The sequence below is a fragment of the Ictidomys tridecemlineatus genome, chromosome X, assembly GCF_052094955.1.
Source record: "Ictidomys tridecemlineatus isolate mIctTri1 chromosome X, mIctTri1.hap1, whole genome shotgun sequence".
Taxonomy (NCBI): domain Eukaryota; kingdom Metazoa; phylum Chordata; class Mammalia; order Rodentia; family Sciuridae; genus Ictidomys; species Ictidomys tridecemlineatus.
The window spans coordinates 68005896-68021172 of NC_135493.1; the positions used below are offsets into that span (position 1 = coordinate 68005896).

Consider the following 15277-nt stretch of genomic DNA (forward strand, 5'->3'; position numbering starts at 1 on the left):
TACTTGTAGGAAACAGCTAATAGAAAATGGTTGTAAGTGGATAATGTAGAGTAACCTATTTCAGCCTTACCTCATACTTACAGGTATAAGGAATATCAATGCCTGCCTTGTAAAATCATTTCTAACTTTCTCATCCAGGTCCCTATCTCTCATGTCCTAACAAACTTAGCAAATTCAGTGTGTATTTTGATCCTAAATTTATTGGATCTTCCAATGCTTCTTTGAGTAACTCAGGTTCAGTACATACAAAGCCTCTTTTAAGAAATTATGTAAGGGGGCTGGGGATGTGGCTCAAGCGGTAGCGCGCTCGCCTGGCATGCGTGCAGCCCGGGTTCGATCCTCAGCACCACATACCAACAAAGATGTTGTGTCCGCCGAGAACTAAAGAATAAATATTAAAAATTCTCTCTCTCTCTCTCTCTCTCTCTCTCTCTCTCTCCCTCCCCTCTCTCACTCTCTCTTTAAAAAAAAAAGAAATTATGTAAGAAGGTTTTGGGGAATGTTTGGACAAATGGTTAAAAGCAGGAATTTTGGGGCTGGGGCTGGAGCTCAGCAGTGGTGCCCTTGCCTGGCATGTATGAGACACTAGATTTTATTCTCAGCACTGCATATTAAATAAATAAATAAATAAAAGGCCTATCAACAACTAAAAAATATTTTTAAAAGGAGGAATTTCAAAGTCAATTCTGTAGACCGCAAATTGTTCAAGGACTACTCTGGCATCTTGTAACTTATCCAACCATTCATCCATCTATCTTTATCTATCAGGATATTCAGAAGGACCAATGGAGGAAGTTATTTTGTTGCAGTGAATAATCACTGCACTGGAAGCTAGAATGCTTGAGTTCAAGGTTTATCAGCTATCAAATAGGCTAAAGTAGAATTAAAATAGATAATTCATTAAGAAGTCACCTTCTAACTCTATTGATAGAGTAATGTGGAATGATTAAGGATAAGAACTATGGAGTCAGGTTATAAGGCCCCAAAATTTCATTTTACATCTCACAAGCTACATGGCCTGAGCCAAACTGTTTAACCTCTGTATGCATGTTTCTCTTTGTGGTAGTAGTAGTAGTAGTAGTAGTAGTAGTAGTAATGCACCTACCTCAAATGGTTGTGATGCATTAACCAGTTTACGTGCATAAAGTGCTTCCATGGTATCTGGTACTTTGTAAGTATTCTGATAGCTATCATTAAGAGTCTGACAGTGCTTTTGGCTATTTATGCCTGAACTACCAACTGTATTGCAGAATGGGGGAAAACAGATAAAAACTCTCAAACTTAGCAAATGGATAGGTGAGTGCAGTATAATTTAACTTTCCAAGTGGTTGTTGCTGTTTGCTTGTGATGAAGCCTGAGACTTCCACCTCAAAGATATCACTCCCTCCTAGAGGACATCAACAATTGCCAATTGAATACTGTAAATTACCATACTGCCACTGAAGGTCAAAATCAATTTTGGAACATGTTTGTAAGCAGTAGCTGAGCACCAATCTTCTCTAAGGAAGCTCCAGGTAAAGTAGAACTAAAATTCAACAGTTTTAATTTTCTTCATAATTGGGAGTAATTCTTATTTTTCTTTCCACATTTTATTGGTGCCTTACGGTTGCACATAATGATGGGATTTGTTGTTACATATTCATACATGCACACAATAAAACTTGGTCAATGTCATTGCCCAGCTGAAAGCAATTCAAGCTCTACCTACTTGCCTTTTCAAACCCAACTCCTCAGAATTATCAAAGAGAAGGAAATTACATTTATAAAGAGCCTACTACATGCTTTATGCTATGCATACATTAACTTAACTAATCTTCAAAACAACAAGGTAGAACTCCCATTTTTATAGTGGAAATATTGAGCCTTGGAGGGGTTAAATATTATGCCAAAATCACACAGCTCATAAGTAGCAGGGTATAGTTTGAACATAGATCTGTTTGATCACTAAGTCCCTGTTCTTTAGATGAAACCACAGTGCTTTCTGGGAACTACTTATAGGCTACTTTTCGCAATGATAAGCCACAAATGAAGAGATGCTCAGTTTTCATTCAGTATTGGCAAATAAGGAGTTACTATGCAGGTTAATTATCAAATTTGGCCTCACAGGGGAAAACCTTAAGACCCTATTCTGAGCCTGGTGTGGTGGTGCACACCTGTCATCCTAGTAGCTCAGGACACTGAGACAGGAGAATCATGAGTTCAAAACCAGCCTCAGCAATGGCAAGGTGCTAAGCAACTCTGTCAGACCCTGTCTCTAAATAACAATACAAAATAGGGCTGGGAATGTGGCTCAGTGGTTGAATGGCCCTGAGTTCAATCCCCAGTACCAAAGGAAAAAGAAAAAGGCCCTATTTGTTTGGAGGTTTAAGAAAAGCACAACAAAATTTAGCACCTTAGAACGTTGTTGCCTGGTGATACCCCAAGAAAGTCAATGGTACAGTGTCCACTGGTGTTTCTTAATGAACAGGGTATAGGAGGAATGTTTGAAAGTGAGGGAGAATTTTGCATTTTCTCAATAACAAATTAGTGCTATTAGAATTTAGTGGAAGGAGGCTAGGGTTGCAAAACATACTGAGATGCACAAAAACAACCCATACAATTAAAAACATTGCCCCATTCAACATACTAATGGTGCTTCCATTTAGAAACAATTAATTAATGTCTATAAGACACAAAACTTAAAGTCAAGATTATAAAACATGAACAATTATAAATTCCCCCAACTTCTACCTCCTATAATAGTACTACAAATGATCTGAGAGTAATCCTGGCTGGTACCAAATTAATGCTGAGTTTTCTTGGCTGGGGAGATAATGAGGGATAGGCAGCATAGAGGTTAGTATAAGAGTAAATCTAAGGCTCAATGGAGATGAGACTATGGACTAATTTTAAATTCATCTGGATGCTAGGATTATCAAGTATGATAAAGATAACACCAGAAAACAGATTCCATTTGGAGCTATCATCCTTGGTTTACTATATATAACATACAGAGTTACTTCCCTTCTTTGACTGTCCAGCTGTCCAAAGGGTAAGTAAACCTTGTTTACTTTCCCTTATTCCAGAGTAGTGAAGGGATTTAAGATCTATAGGGTGTGTACATATAAACCTATGTGATGTGCTGTGCATAGACCAGTGGAATAGAATAGAGAATGCATTTATGGCCCAATTATTTGGCACAGAGTTCCCAAGAATATACAGTAGAGAAAGGACAATAAATAGTACTGGGTAAACTGGATATCTTCATGCAGAAGAATGAACTTAGATCCTTATATCATGTCAGATACAAAAATAAATTGAAAATGTTTTGAAGACTTTCAATAAGACCTAAAACTGAAAAACTATGAGAAAGAAAACATAGGGAGAAAGCTCAATGACATTGGTCTGGGCAAAGATCTTTTGAATATGAACCCAAAAGCACAGGCAACAAAAGCAAAAATAGACAAATGGGACTACATCAAACTTAACAGTTTCCATACAGCACAGGAAATTGTCAACAAAGTAATGAAACAACCTATTGAATGGAAGACAATATTTGCAAATCACACATCTGAGAAAGGATTAATATCTAAATTATATAAGGAAGTATTTAAGTAACTTAATCCCGCAATAAGAAAACAAATCAATATTAAAATGAACAAAAGACATGAATAGACATTTCTGAAAATATGACACACAAATGGGCAACAAATATATAAAAAACACTCAAGGTCACCCATCAGGAAGCTGTATGTTAAAACCATAGGGAGATGATAACCTCAAACCTGTTAGAATGCCTATCAAAAAAGGTGAAAGGCAGCAAGCATTGGAGAGGATGTTGAGAAAAAAGAACCCCCACATACTGTTGGTAAGAATACATTAGGATAGCCACTATGGGAAATAGTATGGAGGCTCCTCAAAAAATTAAAATACAACTACTACGTGATACAGCAATCCCACTTCAGGGTACCAATCCAAAGGAATGAAATCAAGATGTGGAGATGCCTGCATTCCTATGTCAGTTGCATCATATTCATAGTATTCAAGGTATGGAATCAATGTTCGTGTCCATCAAAAGCTGAGTGGGTAAAGAAAATGTGGTATAGATACATGACAGAATACAATTCCACCTTGAAAAGAATAAAATTCTTTTATTTGTGACCCCATGAATGAACTTGAAGGACATTATGTTAAGTGAAATGAATAAACCACAGAAAGACAATTACTAGATCATCTCACACATATGTGGAATTTTAAAAAGTTGAGCTCATAAGTAGAGAGTAGAACGGTAGCTATCAGGAGTTGGGAGTTCAGGTGGGGAAAGAATTTACAGAGATGTTGATCAAAGAATACAAAAATTCAGTTAGGAATAAATTTAAGAGATCTCTTATACAACATGATGACTATAGTTAATAACAATTCTTGAAAATTACTAAGAGTAGTGTTTAAGCATTCTCACTACACAACCTAAGGATGTGTAGTAACACATGTTAATCAGCTCAATTTAGTCTTTCCACAATGTATATGCATTTCAAAACTGCATGTTGTACACAAAACATATAGACAAATTTTATTGGATGATTTAAAAATGCTTAAGTTATAAGAAAAGAACCTAACTACTATGGAAATTAGGGCTTATTTATGTTAAGTTCCAATGTCTCTAGTTATTCAAAACTTGTGGTAATGTCCTGAGTCCTAGTTCTATCCACTCAGCCTGAGCTACCTAGTTTGAGCCTAATATTTTACAGAACATCTCATCAAAACACTCCACTTTATAAATTCCAATCCGAAATCACTGGAGTGACCTCCCTATACTATCAAATTAGATGAGAGTGCTTCAATTTTCTCTAATGGATGTTCTGTCCTTTTTCCTGTGGATAATTAGCTGGTAGCAGGAAACAGAAAAGTAAAGGACAATGTTTTTCATTAACCAGAAAGCTATTTTGTGAAAGTTGAAGCTGCAGAAATTATTCCCATCCCAACAATATTCCAGGAAAAAAATCTGTTCTGGCTATTTCTACTTTCACTTTTCCCTTCCCTTTAGATTATGAAACTGCACCATGTCTATTCTTTCTTGAAGATAAATTTACAAAGCAGTGTCTTGCTCACAGTGGACTCTTGGCAATGTTAACTAAAAGATTGATTCATGCTACTCAAAACTGAACCACCATGTAAACCTGTGACCATAGAACTACAAAAGAATGCAGTCCAAAAATTTGGCTTTGTATAACAAGATACAGAAAATAACATGAAATGGATACTGATAAACTTTTTCAAGTGAAAACACTGTGAATTAGGTTATGGCTTCTTATTGGGGACAGTATTCTTACTTTTTGCTGCTAGGAAATAAAACAAAAAACAACAACAACAACAAAAAAATGAATCCCCGATAAACCATCTCACAGATCCCAATACTTGCTCAAAGACTGGAATAAAATTCTGCCTTTAATAGTGGCATAAGGAATTTTTTGATTTGGGAAAAAAACTTCTAGCCCATAGTGTCTTTAAATTCCTGTATTGACAGGAAGGGAGAATGGCTTTTTAAAAAAAAGGTATCACCAATGATATTATCATATTATTACATTAACAGATAATTTATTAAGGTGAAATTCACATAACATAAATTTAACCATTTTAAAGTGAATAATTTAATGACATTTAGTACATGCCCAATGTTATGCAATCACCACCTCTATCTAACTTTAAACTACTTCCATTATTTCAAAGTATTCTTACCATTAAGCATTTTCTCATTCCTCTCCATCACCCATCCCTCACCCTCCCTCCCCAACTTCACTTCTGGCAATCACTAATATATGTTCTGTCTCTTCAGATTTATTTACTTGGGATATTTCATATGAATGGAATCATATGGTATGTGACATTCTATATTTGACTATATTATGTAGCAATGTTTTGGAGATTCATTTATGTTATAATATGTATCAATACTTCAGTTTTATGGCCCAATCATACTCTGTTGTATATATAGTTCACAATTTGTTTATTCATTCATCCATTAATGAGTAAGTGGGCTGTTTCTACCTTTTACTTATTCTTGTGAATAAGTGCTGCTATGAATGTGAGATTATTGTACTTGTTGAGTAACTGTTTTAAATTCTCTTGGCTATATACTTAGCAGTGGAATTGTAAGATCATATAGTTACCCTATACTTATATTTTTTACCTTTTTAATTTTTGTATTTTTTAATTAGCTATACATGACAGTAGACTTCATTTATACACTTTAATATATCATACAAAATATAATTTCTCATTTTTCTGAGAATACATGTTATAGAATCATATTGGTCATACAGTCACATATATAAAGTAATAACGTCTTTCTTTCTACTATATTTCCTATCCCCACAACCCCTCCCCTCTCCTCCCTTCACTTCCCTCTACCTAATCCAAGGTAACTCTGTTCTTCTCTAGTGCCTCCCACCCCCACCTTATTGTGAATTAGCATTCACATATTAGAGAAAACATTCAGCCTTTGGTTTTTTTGGGATTGGCTTATTTCACTTAGCATGATATTCTCCAACTCCCTCCATCTACTGGAAAATGCCAGAATTTCATTTTCTTTAAAGCTGAATAATATTCCATTGAATATATATACCACATTTTCTTTATCCATTCATCTATTGAAGGACACCTAGGTTGGTTCCACAGTTTAGCTATTGAATTGAGCTGCTATAAACATTGACATGGCTGCATTACTGTAGCATGCTGATTTTAAGTCCTTTGGGTATAAAGAAAGGAGTGGGATAGCTGGGTCAAATGGTGGTTCCATTCCACGTTTTCTGAGGAATCTCCATGCTGCTTTCCATAGTGATTGTAACAATTTGCAGTCCCACCAGCAAAGTATGAGTGTACCTTTGTCCCCACATCCTCGCCAACATTTATTGTTGCCTGTATTCTTGAGGATTGCCATTCTGAAAGGAGTGAGATTGACTTTTATCCTCACTGATGGTATTGATTATAATCCCTGAAACAATTAATAACTATGGAATATTAGAGCTGGCTGGTAGTTAGGGGAAATTTAGTGACAAAGCTTGCCTTCTCTTTGAAAGTTCAAATGAAATTCTCACCTGCAAAAACAGTCCCCCCTTCCTAGTAGGCTGCCAGTTCAACTGCAGTCAAGCTGAGACTCTGAGCTACCATGGAAAATGCTTAATGGGTAAGAATACTTTGAAGTTATGGAAGTATTTCCTGCAGCCATTCTCTACTGGGCAGCTCCAGAAGCAAGCTGTCAGGCATTTGAATTGTCTAATCTACGTGTTCAGTTGCTACTTGGCCAGCCTCTTCTGCCAAAACTTACCCAATTACCTTATATTTTTCACTATCAACTGATGTCTTGAAGAAAAATTGTCTGCAAATTGACCAACTGAGAAAAATTAAAGATGGTGGGATTAACTGGCTGAAGAAGATAAATGGAAAAGATGAGAAGGACACAATATTTTATCAAATTAAAAGCTATTTTTTCTACATTAAAGACTGTTCTTGGGCTGGGGCTATACCTCAGTGGCAGAGCTCTTGCCTAGCATGGGTGAGGCACTGGGTTCAAGCCTTAGCATCACATAAAAAATAAAATAAAGGCATGATATTCATCTACAACTACAATTAAAAAAAACTGTTCTCAGTAAGAATAGTAAAAATAAAGTGAACCAGGACTACAACTTCAAATATTTTAATTATTTTTAGGTATCATATTAGATAATGAGGCATCTCAGCCACTCTATAATTTTAGGTCCATGCTTAGACTCTTCCAGGTCAAGGGAAATCATCCCATGTGAAAGAACTCAAGAGATGTTCTAAGGCCTCTCTCATTCATCTTAAAACTTTAGTAGCTTAATATTTAAAATACTTTAAAATTTCTAAAAAAGTTTAAAACTTCAAGAAATTTTGTTTTATATTTATTCTGAATTATTCATATTAAAAATAATTCATTTTCTATCCAGGTACAGTGGCACATGTCTATAATCCCAGCTAAGGGATTGGGAGGCTAAGACAGGAGGAATTGTGAGTTCAAAGCCAGCCTCAGCAAAAACAATGTGCTAAGCAACTCAGGGAGACACTGTCTCTAAAAAACAAAACAAACAAACAAAACCAAAATAGGTTTGGGGATGTGGCTTAGTGATCAAGTGCCCCTGAGTTCAACCCCCAGCATCCCCTGAAAAATAATAATAATCCATTTTCTTTCATTCCAGTCTCTGGAAACAAAGGACAATTTATCATACATTTGAAGAATTATTTTGTAAAACTAGGGATGTGAACCCAGTGCCTCACACATGCTAGGCAAACACTCTACCACTGAGATATATCCCAATCCCTGCAGATAATTTCTAATGGCCTTATGGTCTATTCTTCTCTAAGTTTAACAATCTTAGCTCTTTTAATCTTTATTTGAAGTTTTTTCCCAATGCCCTCTGTAGTTCTACTCGGGACACCTTTCACTCTCACTTTACTCTGACTTTAAATGTGGAATCTAAAACTAGACAAAGTTTTCTAGTAAGTATGAAATACAATGACAAGCTTCCCTTTCCAGTGATAAATTTCACATACTGAGCTTCTTCAACATTCGTGATAGTAGACAACTCTCCTGTCATTGGTTACTGAGGTTGTTCTCCATTTCTTTTGCTAAGTACATTAACTTTATGGAATATTATGCAGCCAGTGAAAATGATCAAAACTAACAATAGTGTACAGCAACAGAGGGAGAAAAAAATGTGCAGAATATTGTCATCAAAACATTGCAAATTAGAAACTTACATGGATTGTTATGTAAGGCAACACATTACTTTATATACCACTTTATTATAGCACTTACCATTTTATATTCCTATAATTTGTTTCTATATCTTTCTGCCCCTCCAAGGCAATGTAAATTAACTCTGAGGACTTTGATAGCACTTGGTCAATTCTGTTACATCAGCACTGTGTGTGGGTCCTGGCAAAGAGTAGGTACTCAGCTATGTTAAGTGAATGGATAAATTATTACCATATAAAAATGCCTAAATATAAAAATGGAGTCTCGGAAATAATAGGAGAAAATACAAAAGATTGTTATTGGATTAATTTTATTCTTTCAAATTTTCTTTCACCTTTTTTTCTTATATAGAAAAAGGGAAGACAGTGAAAAACAAAATTAAAGTATTTACTCTTAGTCCTTAGTATCCTATTTTCTACCCATCCATCTTTTTTTTCATTGTTCCCTGACTGTCTTGGTATCTGATCAGGTCCTTAAGTTTACCTTTAATAATAATAAAAAAATCCTTGGAAATGTCTAGCTCATTTCCAGAGACACTGCTTACTAACAGTCCATTTACTCCCAACCTAATCTTCCCAGGTCTGAAACCACACTTGGGTGTGATCATAACAAGCATGTTTCAGGGTCATTCCCTCATCCTTACATTCTAACAGTATAAATTTCTATTTGGAAGTAGAGTTAATAAAGGGTTGGTTAGGATAAAACCCAGGTTCAAACTCCATGAATTATACCATCCATTGCTGTGCTGTATGATCTCAGATTTTACGATCTCAAGATTCTCTATGCCCCCAAGCCTGTCCCTATTTGATCCTTTCAGTAACTACTAAGTTAGAGTGGAAGTAAAAAGTTAATATGTAATGCATGCCTACTATGCATCAGTCCAACCTACGTATGACAAGTTCTAATACTATCCCGGCTTTTTAGAGAGGAGGCAACATAAGAGGGTGGTATCTCAAGATCACACAGAAGGTACATGGCAGAAAAGTATTTAAATCCATATATATATGCCGCTCCTGGAGCTGCTTGCATTCCGTGCGGATCTTGTACCTCTTTTGTGAAGCGGCAGCTGAGGAGACTCTGGCGCTCGCCATCGCTGAGGAAAAGCCCAAGGAAGGAGTCAAGACTGAGAACAACAATCATATTAACTTGAAGGTGGTGGGGCAGGATGATTCTGTGGTACAGTTTAAGCACTTAGTAAACTAATGAAAGCATATTGTGAACAACAGGGTTTGTCGATGAGGCAGGTCAGATTCTGATTTGACGGGCAGCCAATTAATGAAACAGACACACCTGCACAGTTGGAAATGAAGGATGAAGATACAATTGATGTGTTCCAGAAGCAGACAGGAGGGATCTACTAAAGAGAGAACCTGCAACTTTACTCCAGTACTCTGTTCTTACAGACCAAGAATACATTCTCAATTAGAAAACTAATTTGTTTCCCCATCCTATAGTAATTTGGTTCCACCACATCCTGACTACTACAGTGCAGTTTTCTTTATTCTTTCATTTTCCCCTTCCCCATTCCTTTATTGTACATTAAGTAACTGGTGTATGTACGCAAGCACATTGCATTTTTTTTAACTAAATGACCAATGATATGTTTTGATTGACATCAAATGGAGGTGGGATGGGGAAAAATACTGGTTCTGTGAAAATATCCCCTTTCTCCATTAGTGGCATGCTCATTCAGCTTTTTTCTTTATATTCATTAATAAGTTATTTTGCTCTCACTGTTTTAACAAAAAACAAAACAAAAAAAACTGAACAACATAAAAATCCTTGCATACCTTGTTCGATTAGAGAATTTTAATGTTTTTCATGTATCATTGTAGAACCAAGGACAATTTTATAACTTTTTTGTACATAGTTGTTACATGTAGGACAATCTGTCTTTAAGTAGGGGTAAATTACTCTTAAAAAGATTCCTACATAGTTTTCCCTTCAAGTCAAGCATCTTGTTGTTTAAATAAACTTCTTGTTTAAAATGAAAAAATAAATAAATAAATCCATATATGTCTGTCTTCAAAACCTAGGCTTTGGTACATATCAGACAGGTTGGGCTGGTAGCAACCAACTTTTTCTTGTGATCCATCACAATGATTAAATCAATCCTCTGCTGCTCACCATCCTATAGTAATCATTATGAAATGGTTTGACATCTGTACCAGAATTGTGCCATTTCAGCTCTAACCTCACATCAGACCACATCTCCCCTCTCACCACCATCATCATCTTTGCTAACTTGTGCTAATCTGAGTAAAAGTGCTCTATGCCAGACACGTTCTAAGTGCCCAATATACATAATTATCACCCTCACTTTATTAGGTATATATATTCATAGTCCCAGTTTTATTAAGGAGTAAGCTAAAGTGTAGAAGTATAAAATATTTGCCCAAGGTCACACAGCTAGTAAGTGGTATAGCCAAGATTTGAACTTGGGCAAATCTACTTCACATTCTTAATTACAACACTGTACTCTAACCCCAGGTACAATGTGAGAACTCAGCAACAAAGCAGAATGGAAAAGGCCTGAACTGATGATAAAGCCAACAGTAACATAGCTTTTATCTATATAATGCTTTGCAGTTTACATAAGCCAATTTCCACATTGGTAGATTCAGGCCATTCTCACGATAACTATGTGAGGAAGTCAGCACTGATATTATTATCCTCAGTTTTCAAAGAGACAGTATTGAAAAGGTATATAAAATCCAGGTCCTGAAGTTTCAAATTCTGGCTATGTTCTTTCTTAGCTATGTTTCACTGGACAAATCCTTTCTGACATCAAGTTCCTCATATGTAGAAATATCTTCATAATGTTATGGGGAGGAATTAATGCAGTAATGTATATACAGTATTTCACATAGTTCCTGGCCCAAAAGAACACATCAATAAACAATCACTATTATTATTAGATGAGGAAAATAAGACCCTGAGAAAGGAATGACCTATATGTAGCACTCCGGGAAGTATGAGCAGAGCAGAAGCTAGACTCTAGACCTCTTTTATTAATCCAGTGTTCTAAGGCTCTTACCCTAAAGCTGTCATTTTTTGTTTTCCCAGATAAGCCAGAGGTCTGCTGGAGGAATTTTAAGGATTGAAATGCTCATTTGTCTTACACAACCATTCTCTGTCACTGACAACTAAAATTCAGCAACTGGTATGAGGCTTGCAGGTATCAGGCCCTCAGTAAATATTTACTTAGTGAATAAGATACCTAAGTCATTAACATGTTATTATTGGAACCTGGGGAGAGAGATATATAAAATTATAGTCTGCCTTTAGGAAGCTCAGTCATGCCTTTTGGCCAGAACCATCATAATCTAGTAAGTTCCCAAAATGACTAACACAAAGGGAAAGAGGAGAGACAGCTTATTTTGTTTGTTAGGCCTTTTAGAAAACATAGAATTGTTCCTTTGGCCACATATATTTGAATCTACAAGAAGAATGATATTGTAGACAGTAAGTAAAAAGACAGTAAGTGAATGTGCACTGTTCAAAAAGGAATGTCCCACAAATGTTACACTGACAAAACTGAAAGGGTCTACAATGTTACCCATCTTGATATTGGCATTGTTGCAAACAAAGTTAAAGGCAAGATTCCTGCCAAGAAAATTAATGTGCCTTTTGAGCATATTAAGCATTAATACCTGAGATAGCTTCCTGAAATATGTGAAAGAAAATGATCAGAAAAAGAAGGAAACCAAAGAGAAAGGAATTTGTGTGCAGTGGAAGCACCAGGCTGCTCTGCCACAGAAGAGTGTTTTGTAAGAGTCAATGGAAAGGAGCCTGAGTTTATGGAACTTGTTCCTATGAGTTCATAGCATAATACATATATTTTAAAAATACCTTATACTATTAAAAAAGGAAAAAACCTCAGTCCTACAAGAGATATGAACTCCCAAGTAAATGAATGTCCAACAATATGGTAAGTAATGTTCTAGAAGGCCAAAAAGAGCTCTAGAATACCTTGGAGGGAGAAAAAGTCCCTTTCTGATAATTTATTGTTTAATCCCACCATTCTCTGGAAGCAGAAAAAGAGGATGACAAAACTATTTCAAAGAAAATAAAGAGCTTGAGGTGAAATGACAACCAAACCTCAAGTCCTGACTTCAAATCCAATGTGTTTTCAACTATGCCTTCAGGAATTCTATAAGGGAAACAGTTTTCTTTCAAAAGAGAGTAAGCAGAAAGTGACCAGTATTGCTTCATTCAAAAGTACTAAGGTTAGCTTTTTTATTAATAATTCAACTAAGAAGTTGGAGACATTGGATGGCACTGATCCAACGTAACTTTTGAAATCTCCTAGCTCGGTCAAAAGCTAGAAAATGATCTATACAAGACAAGCAGGTGATGAGCTGGAGGCACAGTGAAATCCTTCATGCCTTTGATAGGCCCAAGCTCTAATAATAACTTGGGGTGTCAAAATGGATTTTAACTCTAAAATTATATGGACCTCTAGAATCAAAACCATATTTATTAGGCAGTCTGAACTCACAGGCCATTGAGAATAGTTAAGTACTTTTCATGGTGAGTATATAGTCAGGAATACAAGGAATTTGTCAACTATAATCCATGATCATTTAGCATAACTGCATAGATATATGTATCCCTCAACTTGCTACAGAAAGGAAAAAGAAAAAAATGGTTATCATGATTATTAGTTAGCAGCAGTATCTCATTCAGTTATACCACAGAAATTATCACTCAGCATGAAACTTCAAGAAGGAACTTGTTTTGTGTCCCTCCTATATAGAAATATAGGAGATTTGAGCACCTCTACATTGACCCTCAGACCCAACACAGTCTCTCTTGTGCCTGCCTCTCTCTCTCTCTCTCTCTCTCTCTCTCTCTCTCTCTCTCTCTCTCTCTCTCTCTCTCTCTCTCTCACACACACACACACACACACATATTTCCTTTGGCTCAGGATGATATCTCTGCTAATTCAATGCAATAAACTCTAGCTTAACCATTTACTAACTGTGTAACATAAGCAAGTTTTTAACCACTCAGTATTTGCTTTTGTTTTTTTATTCGTAAATTATCAGTAACAATAAGAATGCTTGGCACATAATAGGGGTGTTCAATAATTGGAAACTGAGTCAGAGGTTGCAGTGTCTGCTGGATGGTAAAGAATGTACCTTAGAGTAGAGTGATTCAGGTTGGGAAGTGTTGGCTTTTCCAGAGATTTGAAAGACTGAGATGATGGGCTGGCTGACTCCTTAAGAATTCTGCTTACGTTAGGCAGCAACAGCAATCTTGATGCAGGCTATTATATAAGTTACAAGACAAAGCAACTCTCCTCTGGTATTAGAACTTGGATATCTAGACTGCTGTAACAGCATGATTTCCAATTCCCACCTCCTTTCTGTCTACCCATGACCTTTGCCAATTCCTGAACCTTTCACTTACTGGCCATGCCCACCAACCCCATAAAAGTCTGAACCCACTTTGTCACTCACCCCAATCTTGTCTCTCCCAATTAAAACAATACATCTCTTCCTCAATTCCCCTCCTCCTATTGATGGCTGACAAGTATGAGCTGTTGTAACAATGGAATCCCCAGGCAGGGCTTCTTAAGAAAACAGGGTATTGAAGATTATGTATACAGAGTGTTGGAATAATTTAGTTATATAAAACTGTATAAAATGAACTGTTCTGCTCTAAACACAGCAGTACTGATTTTTTTTTGTCTTGTCACTTCTGGCCATGTGATGAGAAAACTCATGCCCCACCTCCAAGTGACAGGTCAGTAAGTCCCCACTGCATTCTCTCTCTCCTGGGGCCAATGTGTGGGCAGAATTTTCAGCAGGGTCAGCTCTTTCAGCAGACTGCAGTAAGAGCAGCCTGGCATAGCAGGAGCAGCAGCTATTCAAAGGCCCTTAACAAACCCAGCACTCCATAACTCCAACTGGTCACAGGAGACAGGAGAGAGAGATAAACAGACCAACAGGTATTAACAGTATCTTGGGAAAGGAGAGACTCAGAGAAGGAGTCATAAGCAGACACACCATGGTCTAGAAAAGGGTTGTTTTAGTTTACTTTTTCATTGGTATGATCAAAACACCTAACAAGAATAAATTGTTTAGAGGAAGAAAATTTTATTTGAGGCTCATGGTTTCAGAGGTCTCAGTTCATACATGACCAGTTCCATTTCTCCTGGTCCACGATGAGGCAGCACATAATGGGGGAAGGGCCCAGCAAACAAAGCTGCTCAGCTCATGGTGGGGTCAGGACACAGGGGAAAGGCATGAAAGAAGAAAATTGTTCCTCCCATGGCAACAAGGAAGTAGGGGTGTAGCACAGGGAGGATGCACCCTTCTAGAGTATGCCCCCAGTGACCCACCTACTCCAACCATACCCCTCCTGCCTATAGTTCACACTCACTTATTCAAATGAAGATGGACTGATTAGGTTACAATTCTCACAATCCAATCACTTTGACTCTAAACATTCCTGAATTAACAGGAGCTGTTGGGAGGCATCTCATATCCAAACCATACCAAGATAGAATTAAAAATA

At 36.6% G+C, this 15277-nt stretch overlaps 1 pseudogene; it reads left to right on the top strand.

The window, feature by feature from the left end:
- Positions 1–7158: 7158 nt before the first annotated feature.
- LOC101955517 (small ubiquitin-related modifier 2 pseudogene) lies at positions 7159–10113 on the top strand (annotated as a pseudogene).
- Positions 10114–15277: the final 5164 nt, after the last annotated feature.